The sequence below is a fragment of the Ascaphus truei genome, chromosome 3 (assembly GCF_040206685.1).
Source record: "Ascaphus truei isolate aAscTru1 chromosome 3, aAscTru1.hap1, whole genome shotgun sequence".
In the NCBI taxonomy this organism is placed as follows: domain Eukaryota; kingdom Metazoa; phylum Chordata; class Amphibia; order Anura; family Ascaphidae; genus Ascaphus; species Ascaphus truei.
Genome location: NC_134485.1, coordinates 337858134 through 337873813, shown reverse-complemented (window position 1 = coordinate 337873813; position 15680 = coordinate 337858134). Strand labels below are relative to the sequence as shown.

Genomic DNA, 15680 nt, shown 5'->3' with positions numbered 1-15680 from the left:
CTCCAGACATAGTGGGCTTCCGCAAGGCTGAAGGCGGTCCCGCAATGACAGTCCTTACTCTCAATACCTCCCTCCACACAGGCTGCCACGGAGACAGAAGTATAAATGAGTATAGTCTTTATTACAGCAGCCACTGCTGGTGTTGTTACAGCGTATGCTCCAGTTGAAAGGTAATCCCTGGCTCCCTGGCTTCTGGATGGTACAGGCCTGCGGGTAATGGCGAGGCCTCTCTGGGTTAGATAAGTGCCTCAGCCCATGAGGGACTGAGCACATGTCTCACTTTCAGCCGGGAGGAGAGCTCAGAACTCCTACCCCATGAAGGGATAGTCTGGAACCCCAATCACTAACTGAAGGACCCATCCCTAAGGGCTGAACTTCATACTATGATTTAGGCACTTCCTGTAGCTCAAAGAGGGAGGGGCCAATATATGCACCACAACTCCGTCACTCAGGAAGTCAGCATGAGGAGGGGGAAAACCCCATAGGATAGCCTGTCACTGTCTGTGCCTTATTAGAAATTATATGACAGGGAAGGTAGAGAGATAGCTGGACCAGCCATTGCTATACTTACAATATATGTATGTTCACATATACACATCATTTTACAGAGCAGATGCTAAAATACAAGTGAATCCCTCTTTCCTACGCTCTACGGGTACTGCACACACCTGTTGGCTCAAGGAGATCTGGGCCTCCGCTAACTGGGAGCCTGGGGTAAGAGTTATCCTATTGGCAGCGCCTCCACTTACCCAGGATCCCCATTGCGTAAGATTCCCCTGGGTAAGAACAATAGCAACACACATCAGGTTATAACGGTTTACTGTACGTACGGATAGAGCCTTATCTTATAGGTATAGCAATAACACATATAACACACATCAACTAACTTATACTATAACACTAGTGGCTCAGCCACTCTCATAAGGAGAAATGTCCTGTCCCGTCACCGCGTGCCCCCACACCGTGTCCATGTAACTGTAATATGTATATAGGCTCAGTCCTTTGGCCACTCCACTTAGTGTCCCCAAAGAGTGTTCCCTAAGGCGGGATCAGCGCCTGTTGACCGGTGTTGGTGCACTTTAGTAAATACCTTCCGGTCACTGCAGTGACCGGTAACAACTTCAAAAAGGATCAGCCGATCCAGCGTAGTCTCTCCAAGTTCACGATACACAGCAGCCTGGTACCAGACGACTAGCACCAACCTCAGCTCCGCACACTTGTCCCTATCGGTTATACAGTAAGGGCTGATGTAGCTATCACTACAGGGCGTCCCTGCAGCATCACAATCTACGGTGACTCAAGGAATATCTTGGGGCCTATGGGGAAGATCTAACCTATGCAGGTGGGTCACGGACCCCCTGCGCCCACACTACCTCTTCCCTTGCTCCTCCGGTGCCCTCTGGCTAGCGTGGTCTCTCCCCCATGCTTCCCTTTCCTGCCTCCCGCGAATCCGGCCCTCCTATTCACTCCCTGCCGTCAGGTGACTGCGCTAAGGCTCCTGGGAGTTGTAGTTACTGGCTGAGCCTCTTACTTATTGGTCAGCCGTTCGCGCGCTTGCACTACGCATGTGCGACCTCCCGCCGCTCTAACAGTGCCTCTAACTATTGCGCAACAACATGGCGGCGCCCTATGCTGTTGTGCCGCCTGGGACCTCCCAAAAACTCTCTTTGAAGACACGCTGCAGCGAAGGGAAGCAAACTAGACATCCCTACACAAGGTATAATAAAGTACAAGGATTAGTGAACTAAACTTGTGTAAACATTAGGAAAAAGCATCACAGATCAGATCTGCCACTACAAGCCTCAAAAGCAGTCAGAAGGATATTCTGCAGACTACAAATTACAGAGAGGTTGCTACATTAACACCAATTTGGGAAACTAATACTAAAATACCATAATACAAGTAACCCATTTCCTTGCTGAATCAGCAGCAACCCCATCAACAATGATCTCTCTCGTAAAGTAGGCTGTAGGACCCAGAGGAATCCTTTCCTGCCTCCCCCTAGGATACACCTGTTTGGCTGCTTGATAAATTTCCCTGAGATCCGCCCCTATCTGAGCAGGTAATGCTTTGTTTTCTGCCTCTCTTTACTCATCACATTTGCTGGTGTCTCCTGTGTGTTACAGCCTGCACCCTCCTTCAGACTTCTCGCTAACATCAGATCATTTCCTGAATGATTTAAGTGTGGTTAAGAAGCAGCAGTCTGTTAGAAGTAACTGACAGCTCAAATACTAGCTTGCCAAGCTTAGAAGTTCCTCAGCCATTTCCTTGTCTGCACCAGAAGTATCCTGTATCAGATACATCTAATTCATCTCAGCCCATCATCTGGGCTGTCTTCTTACTTTAATTTACTCACAGGGAGCTCCAAGTGCTGCTCAGCTAAAGACAAAAGGTAAGGTGACCCTCACCTATTACCTTATACTGTATTGTTGCTTGATTGAACTGAAAATCAGCTTTGAACTAACCCATGTATAAAGTAAGTCTGCAAATTGATTGTATATTGACATTAGGTCTCTAGAAAGAAGAAACTGGTTTGTATAATACATGTATATTCTCCTGCTGTGTGAGTGTGACATTTGGTTTATTTCACAGTTGCATGTAAGTCTCAGGTATTTTACACCAGTTGCTGTCAGGATAGAATGTTCAAAGGTGAGAAGTATATTGTCTGTCTCCTGCTCAAGTTTGAAACTTAGAATTGTAATGACCTATCATACAGTACTTGCTATTTACATAAATTCTCAGTTGAATGATTCAGAACAATTTATTCAGAATAATGCCCCCCCCCCCCCCTCTTATGGTAATATAGCTGCCACAAATCTTATTTTCTGAAGACCTGTCATACTGTATGCATAGGATGCAGTGAGAGAGTGGAACATGGCTAGATGCACCTACTGTAAATGTTTGTGTTTCTCTGTGTTATTTTATATTGTCTTATTTTATTTTTTTTGCGATGAGACAAGTTCATGTTTTGAGATGCTGTATATTAAACATGGTGTTGGTTTTAAAATATACTGGTTTCCTTGCATACAGATCTCTTTTTTTAGTTACAATTAATAAATGTTTCTGCCTAAACATACAGGTAGACAAAGGTTTTTGTCCCAGTGAACTTTAGTACAACCACATGTAAGCGATATATGAAAATAAGGTTTTGTAGCAGAAAGCTTGGTGCTGGAGGAACAAGTGACATCCTGTCTCGCAGTGTGGTATAGGCCACATCAGCATAGAAGTAGTTAAAATATTGCTTGTGACGGAGGCTGGACCTTTGCTGAATCAAAGCCTGAGTTAACCTCTTCCTTTTGCATTTTCACTTTTTACTATAAACAAAGAGCTCTGCAAACTTGTTTTCCTTTGTGTGGTTTTTTTGTTTGTATGTTTTTTGGGAGGGGGGAGCGGGTGGTAAAATGCTTATGGTGTGGGCTGTACAGGCTTTGATACAATTACTCCCTTGAACACCTGAGTTGATACTGTACTGTGAGTGAATCATTCTGACTGCGTGTTTACAGGTATAATGGACTTTCCCCATTAACTGGGGATAGGTTTTGTAGGTGTACTCGAAACCATGGTAACCATCTATAAAGGAGAATATCTCAGATTCTTCTCCAAACCTGAGGTAAATACTGTACTGTGGACTGTGACGTGGGAAAACATACGTCATCTCTGTTTGATATGATAACTTTTTTTCTCATGGTTTGACATGCTTAAACTTGGATCTTTTGGAAAGTGACTAGTGGGCAAATATGTATTAAGCTGACGTAATGTGCCCTCATTTTTTCCCTCGGTAAATTTTCAGTGTTCATATGTATGGAAATGTTTGAGTTTCTTTAGCTGGCGCAAAGGAAGATGAATACTGGTACAATAGAAGACACACATGACAATGCATATTCTTATCATTTTTGCATGGAACAACTTTTCCCCAAATTGCTCTACTAACCACTGTGAGGTTCTGCATATCATCCTATATGGCAGAACCTCGGTGCTAGTACGTGTTTTTACCACAAGAGGATTTTGTGTTGTGGATCTGCTATAACAACCCTCTCTGCACCCAGGTGCCGGGATCAATACCTAGTTTGGTTACATTTTCATATGCAATCTGGTTATTCCAATCCCATTTCTGACTTGATACGTATTCCCTATTTATTTTTCTCTAGTCCACAATCTGTAGCCCAGTTAAAATTGGCAAACTTTTATAAGACCAGGTAGGACCATGATATCCTTTGCAAATGTCTGCGTTTCATTGAAATCGATTTTGATATTTATTTCAGAAGTCATTTTTAATATTGGTAGAGTTTAACTTCCAGAGGAATCTAAATGTCAATATTATTTGTATCCGTTTTCCAATAAATGTACCAATCCCCGCTAGAAAAGCCTTGGGCACATTGCTTTTCTGGAGCCTAACTAAATACTGTACATTCTAGTTTTGTCCAGAACCCTTTTGTTGACTCTGGAAATCGTCCTCCACCCTGTAAAGCAAACAAGTGCAAGTACATGAAAAGCATACTACTTTATGGTAAAGAAACGTTTGTGATCACTTCTGAAAAAGTGCACTACAACGTACTAATTAGAATTAATATTGTTGTTCCCCCCTCCCCCCCCCCCCCCCCAAGTCTCTATTGTTGGGCATGCATTGTATAGTATTTCCTGTAACCTGAAGGTCACCCGCAATGTTACCTATGTTTGCATTTTTACACCATTTAAGCAGTAGTTGCTTTTGCTAAATATACCATTAATTTACCCCTAAAAAAAACAGCAGCCTTTAACATGGACATTTTAAAATATTTTTTTGTCATTGATTAATGTACTGTAGCAGAAACAATGATTTGGTCATTGTTCACAATGGAATACTACTAATATGTTGCACTAATAACTACAAACCGTATATGAATGCTTAGGCACATCTCCTTTATATTATTATTTTCTTCATTGTGTTGGCAGTTCTACTGGACTGTCCTGTTTGTCTTAGTAGAAGAGCCTGTTTTGTGGATTTGACACATCTCTGCCTAATAGGGCTCTAAGCAGAACAAAAGGTTTCACTAGAACTGTAGGTTAATGGGTACATTCTATACAGTGCAAAGTGGCCTTCCCTGCTGTATTTAGCACAAAAATCCCCATAGACTTTAAGATGGATTTTGACTGAAAATCCCCATTCAACGTCCAATTCGAACTAAATAGAATTTACCCCTTACATTTTAACCCTTTGAGGTCATTGTGGATCATCATCAAACAGATTGACACTTCGGTGTGGGAGGGGAAAAAATCTGACACGCACAATTTCCACTTTCATGATGACGAAACATTTTCTGTGTAGCAAAAGCCAAGAATCTGAGTCATGGAAACCAGACAGTTTACAGATGTACAGGAGTAGCAGGCTTCAGTGTTGTCTTTGGTGTGACATACTGAAATTATATTGTGACATAATGTGCCACTGAATCGTGTAGAAACTATGATTATGTAAAAATTGTATATATTGTGTTACCAGGAGAAATAATGAATAGCATGAGCTACATCTATAGCCATCACCACTGACCACCGTGATCACACAGTTTATAGCAATGTAATGCAGGATATTACATACTTGATATAGCATTTAGTGCTGAATCTGGTATAATATTGCCACATGCTGGCAGAACATTAGTTGGTTAGAGCATGATTATGATGTATTGTTGCCTGAACAATTCTTATTCTAGAACCCAAGACCTTTCAAACTTAAGATAGCAGCTCCACTGATCATCTAACTTTCAACCAGGATTCCTTGGTATGTTGGTGTGCCATGACCCTCTGCCAGTGGTGCTGTGGCCCCCAGGGAAACACCCTGCCAGCTGCTCTAAAGGCTGTCTGGAGACTAAGAGGCTGCTATCCATGTATATTCTCAGTCCGGCACAGAGGAGAGACATGAATTGCATTGCAGCCTCTTCACCCCCAGCCAGTGTGGGGGACAGCCCCTGTGCAACTGACATGTTTTAGGTGTGTGGAAACAGGCCTTGTTTGGGGAGGGGGTTGTCGTGGCTTTGTGTGGTGAACTGGTATGGTATTTTGTATATATATTTGGGGGAGGGGTTTGTGTGGTGTGGTTGTTGTTGTGTGTTTTTTATTTAATTTTTTATTTAGAGTGGGTGGTGTTTATATGTATTGGGTGGTGGGGGTATTTTTTTTTTTTATATAGAGTGGGGGGTGGGGGTATTTTTATTATGTATTGGGGGGAGGGGTTATGCATTTTAGGGGTAGGGTTTTTTGGTATGTATTTTGTGGGGTAATTTGAAGGAAGGTGGGGCGAGGGAGAGGAGAGAGAGGTGGGGAGTGAGGGGGAAAAAAGGGAGTGAGACAGAGGTGAAAGAAATTCATGGCAAGAGGAGGGGAAATAGAGGGGGCTCGTGAGGTGTGAATGGGGGGGGGTGCTCGCAATACTGCCGAGGGGGGTGGATGTAACTCTCTAGTCCTGGAACCCGGGAAAGTGTGTGTTTGTGTGTATACGAGGGGAGAGGATGGTCTGTGTGTGGGGTTTGAGTGTATATAGAGAGAAGTGAGGTGAATACTGAGTGTGTGATGGAGAAGGCGGGTGAGTGTGATACAGTATGTGAGGAGGGGGCTTGTTGAATGTCAAGTGTATTGAGAAAAAGGGTTGGATGAAGTGTGACAAGGAGCTGAATGTGGAGTGTTTAAGAAACAGGTGAGGGTGGTAGGTTTGTGCTTGTGCGCTAGGTCTGATAAGCAGGGGTGCCCCGATATTTCAAAAATATGCCATACAGTAAGTGTCCCTCCTCCAAAAAGGTTGAGAAAATGAGAATCCTCTGATCTAACACGAGGCTTTTACTAGCCCCATTGAACAGCTGATTTTATTATTGCAGAAAGTTCATAAATACCATGGTATCCAACCAGCTCTTTAATAATTTAGAGGTGTAAATCAAGTAAAAGGTTTAGTATTAATCTGCCTGAACTACAATTGTTCACGGGTGAGGTTATCTGCTAGTCTTTACTATTGTAGAAAGAATAGTATCCCAGCTTCACTTTGCATATGATTTTTAATTACAGTATGTATTTTTTTTTTTTGAATGAGCAAATGGTGTAGGTTTTAAATACCAATTCGACCGCTTTGTAATATGTTTGCAAAAGTTGTAACATGCAAGTATTTACTTTGGCACACAATCATTTTGCCAGGATCAGTGGTTTGGGATGGCTGAGCTGTAACAGTTTCCACGTCTGTGCCAAAAGCCACAGGTGTTTTAGGTATCTCCTGGGTTTAGTTTGGAGAGCTCTGAGCGTAACTGTAACAAGAAAGTATTTGCAAACGTAATAATGCTGATGGTAAATCCACGTGTAGGTAAATGACTCATTTTCAGGTTGCCACGTAATAGTACTGGAAATGTCAGCACAACAATGAGTTCCTGCAACATAATACATGACATCCTGTGGAGGCAGTAGAGCAGAGTACTAGTTACCAGAATATGCTCTTCTGTTTCCTCTTACAGAAGCTTTTTAATGGTTTACATTTTGGGGAGTGATTTGCTAAAATATAAGGTATTGGAGCTCGATCCCACGTTAACTGCCATATAAGTCAATGACTGTTGCCGTGGGAACAAGCTCCAGTACCCCCTATCGGAGCTTAGTCAATATAGCCCTTCATTTCCTACATCAATTGTGTAATCTACACCTTTTCACTTGTGGCAAAGTTTTTGACAAATGTACAAACTCCTTTCACTTGGTTATAGAACAATTCGGGTCATACCTGCCCAGAAGCCATGTAAACAATTTTCTGGAATCCGTGTCAAAGAGTTGATTTGCCCACAGTCACGCACAAGTGTCGGGGTTCCTGGAAAGATGTCCTCCACTTTACAGGCCAGTGACTTAATTATGTGACAACAGGTTAGGAAAACACCCACAAGTAAGTTGTTACTAATTGTACATAAGTTGAATGTGCTTTCTTTACTACATTTGTTTAAAAGCTGTTTAAAAAAAAAAAATAAAAAAAAATATATATATATATATATACATATATATATATATCAAAAAACTAGTAGCGTCAGATGATAAATAATAAATGTATAATATAAACAAAGACTATAAATAATATCAATATAAAATTGAACAGGTAAAGCAGTAAAATATAAAATAAAAAGCTGATACTAATCCACTCATCAGATTGTCCAGTCAATTGTTGTTGCTTGAATGGGTGTGGGACAGCTTTCAGCAGAAGAACCAGTTCCACAAAAATCTAATACTATATATATATATATTTATATTAGCACTGTTCATTGTAATGTTGCACTCTATCTGAAGAAACATAGTAACCTTCTACAGCTGCGCCCAACCCCCAGTCTTTTTAAATGTTGAAGCAAAATAAACTTCTGAAATGTTTACGGGACTTCTTTTTCACCTAAAGAACCCATCTCTCTGGGTGCATTAAACCTAGTACTCCGTGACAAACCCAGACAGTGTGGAAATATTGGAGTGGAAAGTAGAAAAGTGAATTGGCTACCGGATTACACAGAATTATCCATGCCAGATTTAGAGAAATGATAGTCGGAAAACTAAAGCCAAAATACACAATCACAAAAGAGCATGTTCATGCAATGTCTTGATCACGTTTGTGTCCACATCCTGAACAAGGGCAGATTGTGTTCTAAAATCTGTCCCCAGGTCATTGTCACTTTATTTACCTCTGAGAAATCCTAATAAACTCTCGGCAAACAATGTGAAAGGGATATAGGTCACGGGGAATAATTGCAATGTTCTTTAAGCATTCTTTTTGCTTCTTCTGAAGTTTTGAAGAACGATGGGAGAGATTATCTTACATTATTGATCTAGTTACGAATAATGCACCTGCAAAGAGGCAGATTAATGTATCTAAACTCTTATTAAAAAAAAAAAAAAATCATCTCGAGTACCAAGCAAAAGGCAGAGAAATATTACAATAAGCGGAATGAACTGTTACCAACTTGATAAGTGAAGCAGACTTACATTTTGTGTGAGAGAACATCATCAAATCATGGAATCTTTAGGTTTCAAGGTTCAATCTCAAAGTACTGTATGCTGTGGTAGTGCTCAAAGTACTGTATGCTGTGGTAGTGCTGTATGCTGTGGTAGTGCTCAAAGTACTGTATGCTGTGGTAGTACTGTATGCTGTGGTAGTGCTCAAAGTACTGTATGCTGTGGTAGTACTGTATGCTGTGGTAGTGCTCAAAGTACTGTATGCTGTGGTAGTGCTCAAAGTACTGTATGCTGTGGTAGTGCTGTATGCTGTGGTAGTGCTCAAAGTACTGTATGCTGTGGTAGTGCTCAAAGTACTGTATGCTGTGTAGTGCTCAAAGTACTGTATGCTGTGGTAGTGCTGTATGCTGTGGTAGTGCTCAAAGTACTGTATGCTGTGGTAGTGCTCAAAGTACTGTATGCTGTGTAGTGCTCAAAGTACTGTATGCTGTGGTAGTGCTCAAAGTACTGTATGCTGTGTAGTGCTCAAAGTACTGTATGCTGTGGTAGTGCTCAAAGTACTGTATGCTGTGGTAGTGCTCAAAGTACTGTATGCTGTGGTAGTGCTGTATGCTGTGGTAGTGCTCAAAGTACTGTATGCTGTGGTAGTGCTCAAAGTACTGTATGCTGTGGTAGTGCTCAAAGTACTGTATGCTGTGGTAGTGCTCAAAGTACTGTATGCTGTGGTAGTGCTCAAAGTACTGTATGCTGTGGTAGTGCTCAAAGTACTGTATGCTGTGTAGTGCTCAAAGTACTGTATGCTGTGGTAGTGCTCAAAGTACTGTATGCTGTGGTAGTGCTCAAAGTACTGTATGCTGTGGTAGTGCTCAAAGTACTGTATGCTGTGGTAGTGCTGTATGCTGTGGTAGTGCTCAAAGTACTGTATGCTGTGGTAGTGCTGTATGCTGTGGTAGTGCTCAAAGTACTGTATGCTGTGTAGTGCTCAAAGTACTGTATGCTGTGGTAGTGCTCAAAGTACTGTATGCTGTGGTAGTGCTCAAAGTACTGTATGCTGTGGTAGTGCTCAAAGTACTGTATGCTGTGGTAGTGCTGTATGCTGTGGTAGTGCTCAAAGTACTGTATGCTGTGGTAGTGCTCAAAGTACTGTATGCTGTGGTAGTGCTCAAAGTACTGTATGCTGTGTAGTGCTCAAAGTACTGTATGCTGTGGTAGTGCTCAAAGTACTGTATGCTGTGTAGTGCTCAAAGTACTGTATGCTGTGGTAGTGCTCAAAGTACTGTATGCTGTGTAGTGCTCAAAGTACTGTATGCTGTGGTAGTGCTCAAAGTACTGTATGCTGTGGTAGTGCTCAAAGTACTGTATGCTGTGGTAGTGCTCAAAGTACTGTATGCTGTGGTAGTGCTCAAAGTACTGTATGCTGTGGTAGTGCTCAAAGTACTGTATGCTGTGGTAGTGCTCAAAGTACTGTATGCTGTGTAGTGCTCAAAGTACTGTATGCTGTGGTAGTGCTCAAAGTACTGTATGCTGTGGTAGTGCTCAAAGTACTGTATGCTGTGGTAGTGCTCAAAGTACTGTATGCTGTGGTAGTGCTGTATGCTGTGGTAGTGCTCAAAGTACTGTATGCTGTGGTAGTGCTGTATGCTGTGGTAGTGCTCAAAGTACTGTATGCTGTGTAGTGCTCAAAGTACTGTATGCTGTGGTAGTGCTCAAAGTACTGTATGCTGTGGTAGTGCTCAAAGTACTGTATGCTGTGGTAGTGCTCAAAGTACTGTATGCTGTGGTAGTGCTGTATGCTGTGGTAGTGCTCAAAGTACTGTATGCTGTGGTAGTGCTCAAAGTACTGTATGCTGTGGTAGTGCTCAAAGTACTGTATGCTGTGTAGTGCTCAAAGTACTGTATGCTGTGGTAGTGCTCAAAGTACTGTATGCTGTGTAGTGCTCAAAGTACTGTATGCTGTGGTAGTGCTCAAAGTACTGTATGCTGTGTAGTGCTCAAAGTACTGTATGCTGTGGTAGTGCTCAAAGTACTGTATGCTGTGGTAGTGCTCAAAGTACTGTATGCTGTGGTAGTGCTCAAAGTACTGTATGCTGTGTAGTGCTCAAAGTACTGTATGCTGTGGTAGTGCTCAAAGTACTGTATGCTGTGTAGTGCTCAAAGTACTGTATGCTGTGGTAGTGCTCAAAGTACTGTATGCTGTGGTAGTTAGTGCTCAAAGTACTGTATGCTGTGGTAGTGCTCAAAGTACTGTATGCTGTGGTAGTGAAGATAACCAGCAGCTGATTTAGTTCACTGCTAGACTTGCTGCCCTGAGGAGCAGAAGTTTAGTTCTGATCCTGTTGGGCCTGACCATCCCCACTCCCTCACACGGTGCATTAGCTTGTGGCTTGTCAGGATAGGCCTTGTGGAAATCTTTTAGGAGGCATTGGGCGTGAGTGATTTCAATATACTTTGCATTTCTGCCAGGTGTGCTCCTTATCCACATGTTGATTTAGGGTAGGTCCCCGCTGCAGCTGGCGGCGCGCGCGACCGCGCCCCTCACCAGCTCCTTACCTTCTTCCTGTGAGTCCCCGGTGCCTCCTCACTTCCTGGCTCACTGCGTACTGTGACATGTCAGCCGTCAGGGGCTACAACAGGATTGTGTTCCCGTGCAGTGACGTGTCACATGGTGCGCCAGGGAGCCAATCGGAGAAGGCGCATTTTTTTTGCATTGATAGAGCAGCTTTGTACTAGAACATTTTATAGCAGCTTGATTAAAAGAGTAATTTATTTGCTTAAAACTGAGGTGTGTATAAATGTTGTTAATCTTTCGCATAAATGAAAACATATTTGCACTAATTTAATCAGTGTTGCAGACCTAATATTTCACTGAGGATAGTTTCTGTCTACCATGCTGATTTATATAGTAAATCACTAGAATAATACACATGTTCAAAGACACAAAGGTAAGCAATACTGTATATCAGGTTTCCAAAAAGGTGCCTCGTGTCAGATTTTTATGATACGTTTTGCATCTGTGTAATCAATTACATTGAATGTAGTTTACAGCTTTGTTGTTGTTTCATGGCCGCGCCCACCCGCCCCATTTTGGCCACGCCCCCCCCCCCCCCCGCACCTGGGAACTCTGCCTACAGACCGCGGCGAAGTGCCGTGCACGTGCGCCAGGACGCAAGGCGGGCATGCAGTTGTGTGCAGTGGGGCCTTAGGGAATCTATCTAGCACTTGAGGTTCTACTAAACTAGCACTCTCTCTGTCCGGTATGACATTCGCGTGAAGGGAGAATGATGGCAGATTCAGGAGCATCAATTTTCAACGCTAATCCGCCTGCAAACTGAATTTTGTTTAAAAAAAAAAAAGGGCTAAGAATTTGCATCTTGAATTGACACATTCGCCCATGTCTACTAAATATTGCTGTTTGCTTGGTTCAGGTGTCCACTCCATGAGAACCATTTGCTCCCTGTACCAGTGCAGGCATTTTAACGTGTTTCACTCTAAATCCTTTTGGAATATCACTGATCTGTACTGTACATTTCATTCTTGCCGCCTACTGAGAAGTTGGTGATTTAAATGTTGATAATTTTATAACACTTTGAAAACAAACAAAATGAGGAACTTCTCTGTGGATTTTCAAAAAAACAAATTGTGTGATGGGTATTCTTATTTATTGGCTCTAACAAATGGGAGGAAGGCAGAGAAGTATTATGCAGATTTGATGTGTGTGAGGTGTTGAGATTCAATTAAAAAAAAAAAAAACTTAATGTGGAAATTTTGAAACTCCAGAAATTCAAAACCTGTATCTTGATGACAAATATTTAAAGCGATGTAACACATTTTTTCTTTAAGCAACATTTGCAAATGTCAAGCCCATTTTGTTACCTGAATAAGATAGTGGAACATCCTGTTGCATCTGGAAACGTTGTAATTTTTTTCTAGTGCAGGAGTGTTTTTGTTTGCAAATGTGCATACTGTACATATATATTTTTTTCACTCTTTTTATATTTGACGCCAGACGCAACAATTTTACAGTTCATCACATGAACTACCTTGAGCATTAAATACATTTACTTTTGTCTCATTGTCCAGTATACTTGCTTATCTCCTTGCTAGGGTATGCTGCTACATAGGCACGTGACTGATCTGTGAATGTAAGAAGAGTTCTATGGTATGAAAATCATGATGCCAAATGCTGGGCAAAGACTTTTGGAGACGATTCTGTATGGTATAGTACGCTCAATCGGTACATATAGTACTTGCAGTGGCTGTCATTTTAGTCCTGGATTGATTGTTCCCAAATGTAAAGGCAGCATTTACAGTATGTGAATGCACAGGAGTGAGCAATACATGCAACATTTGTCTTCTTCTATTGATGTAGTTGGTGATGACCTATAGTCACTGAGGACTAGTACTGAAGTTGGCATGTAGTGATGGGTGTCCTGTTGCCTCTGGTTTATCAACACTTTTGTTGATTAGTCTGTAAATTATTTGGAGTACAGTACGAGTTCAATTATCACATTTCTGACGTCGGCTCCTGTATAATATGTAAAACTCTCAATGTAATAACAAGGTTACTTTATAACTCCAGTGTTTTCAGTTGATCATAATATTGACGGTAATCTAGCTTTTGTGTTTTGCGGTCTGTTCAAAAGCGTTATGCAGAGGGTTTAGTGGATTTCCAATAACTCTCTGGCATTTTTATTACCTACATGTAGACCTTTGAGCGAAGTATTACAGCTTACACTTTTTTTTTTTTTTTGTCGCTTGGAAAAAAAGACTAATTTATATTAAACTACACGTTGTGTTTTTTTTGTTTTTGTTTTTTTAATAAAAATCACATGTACTGTAGAATATTGCTTGGATTGCTTCTTTAAGAGACCGGCATAAAAACAAAATTAAAATTTGGAGATCCGGTTAATACTATGAAAGGCTGACATTTTAAACATGCTGGTGTATGTATAAATAAACAATATCTAACCAAAGTTTATTTTTATATTCATTCCCTGCCCCGAAGAGTTAACAATCGAGTTGGTAGGGAGAAAGTTCAGAGACAGTAGGAGGGTGTTCTGCAAGGGGCCAAGGTATGAGGTGTATAGTATCATTCATGGAGCTAGCCACATGCTTTGTTAGGGAGGTGGGTTTTAAGATGGGTGTTAAAGGTGGATAGAAATGGTGTGAGTCAGATATTGAGGGGAAGGACATTCCAGAGGTGTGGGGCAGTCAATGAGAACATTTTAAGGCGGCAGGAGGGTTTAGACACAAAAGGGTAGAGAAAATACAACCTTGAACAGAACGCAAGAGTCTGGATGGTGTATAGTGAGAAATTGGGGCTGAGATGTAAGGAGGGGCAGAAGAGTGTAAAACCTTCTTAAAGTGGTGTGTGTGCGCGCGCGTTTTAGGAAACCATGAGATACATTTCCGCAGGGGCAACGCTGGCACAGATTTAGGAAAGGTATTCTGGCAGCAGCATTTAGGATAGATTGTAGTAGGGGAGACAGGTAAGAGGCAGGGAGACCGGACAGCAGGATATTACAGTAGTCGAGACGGGAGAGAATGAGGGCCTGAGTCAGAGTTGTATCAGTCGAGCAACAGAGGAAATGGCGTATCTTTGTAATATTGCGGAGGAAAAAAACGACAGGTTTTAACTACTTTTGAATGTGAGAGAGGAGTCAAGTGTGACCCCCTAGGCGTAAGACGTTGTGATTCGAAAGGAGGGTGGCAGCAATGAGGCGGACACCAGTTAAGTGTCTTCCCATCAGGCCCAAGAGGGCGGCAAATGTATATATGGGTGCACATTTTTGCCACCCCAAAATGTTGCCGTCCGGGCCTAATGGGAAATCTGACACTGACCAAGTGTATGGAGAATGTGAAGAACATAGATTGTAAGCTCTATGGGGCAGGGACTGTGTCTGCAAAATGTCTCTGTAAAGTGCTACGTAAATAGCAGCGCTATACAAGAACAAATAATTATAGAAGAGGGTGGTCCACAGTATCAAATGCTGCAGAGAGGAAGAGTAATATGAGCAGAATGTAGTGACCTCTGTCTTTGGCAGCAGGGAGGTCATTTGGTTATTTTAGTGAGGGCTGTTTCACTAGAGTGTGCAGTGCGGAAGCCAGATTGTAGAGGGTCTAGGAGAGAATAGGTGGTGAGAAAATAGAGCAAGCGAGAGAATACCAGACGTTCAAGGAGTTTAGAGGCAAAAGGCAGGAGGGATACAACACAATAGTTCGAAAGACAGGTAGGGTCAAGCTTGCTGTTTTTTGAATAATGGTATAACTGTTGCATGTTTTGAAGGAGGAGTTAAAGGTACCAGTGTAGAGAGAGGTGTTAGAAATGTGTGTGAGCATAGGGATTATATTAGAAGCAAGCTGCTTTAGGAGATGGAGGGGGGGGGGTGAATGGGATAAAGAGGGCAGGGTGGTAGAGGGGGAAGAGGAGGTCCTCAATGATGCATCCTCTTCAGTGACAGTAGAAAATGAGTCAAGGAAGGCATGAGGAGAGTTAGGTAGAGGTGTAGGATGGGACGAGAATACAGAGGGCGTCTTGGCGTATAGATTCCACCTTTTTTCTTGAAATGGACAGCAAAGTCTTGAGGTGAAATGGGAGAAGAAAAACAGGTAACAGACAGTGGTCTGAGTACTGAGTCCAAGACAGAGAAGAGCCGGCGTGAAAGAGACTTCTGAATATTGATTAGTGAAAAGTAGGTTTGTTTAGCCTGGGAGAGGGCAGATTTGAAATAGGCTAAAATAAATTTGTAGTGAAGGAA

The 15680-nt window shown here is 42.0% G+C and overlaps 1 protein-coding gene across 2 annotated transcripts in view; it reads left to right on the top strand.

Annotated features, from left to right (window-relative positions):
* Positions 1-2083: 2083 nt before the first annotated feature.
* GALNT6 (polypeptide N-acetylgalactosaminyltransferase 6) overlaps positions 2084-15680 on the top strand; it is a 72450-nt gene continuing 58853 nt past the window's right edge. The window contains exons 1-2 of one of the 2 annotated variants that reach the window (XM_075591635.1): positions 2084-2392; positions 7704-7876. The gene's annotated coding sequence lies outside the window, so the exon portion shown is untranslated. The remainder of the gene's footprint in view (positions 2393-7703; positions 7877-15680) is intronic. The other variant, XM_075591634.1, reaches the window with a different exon arrangement.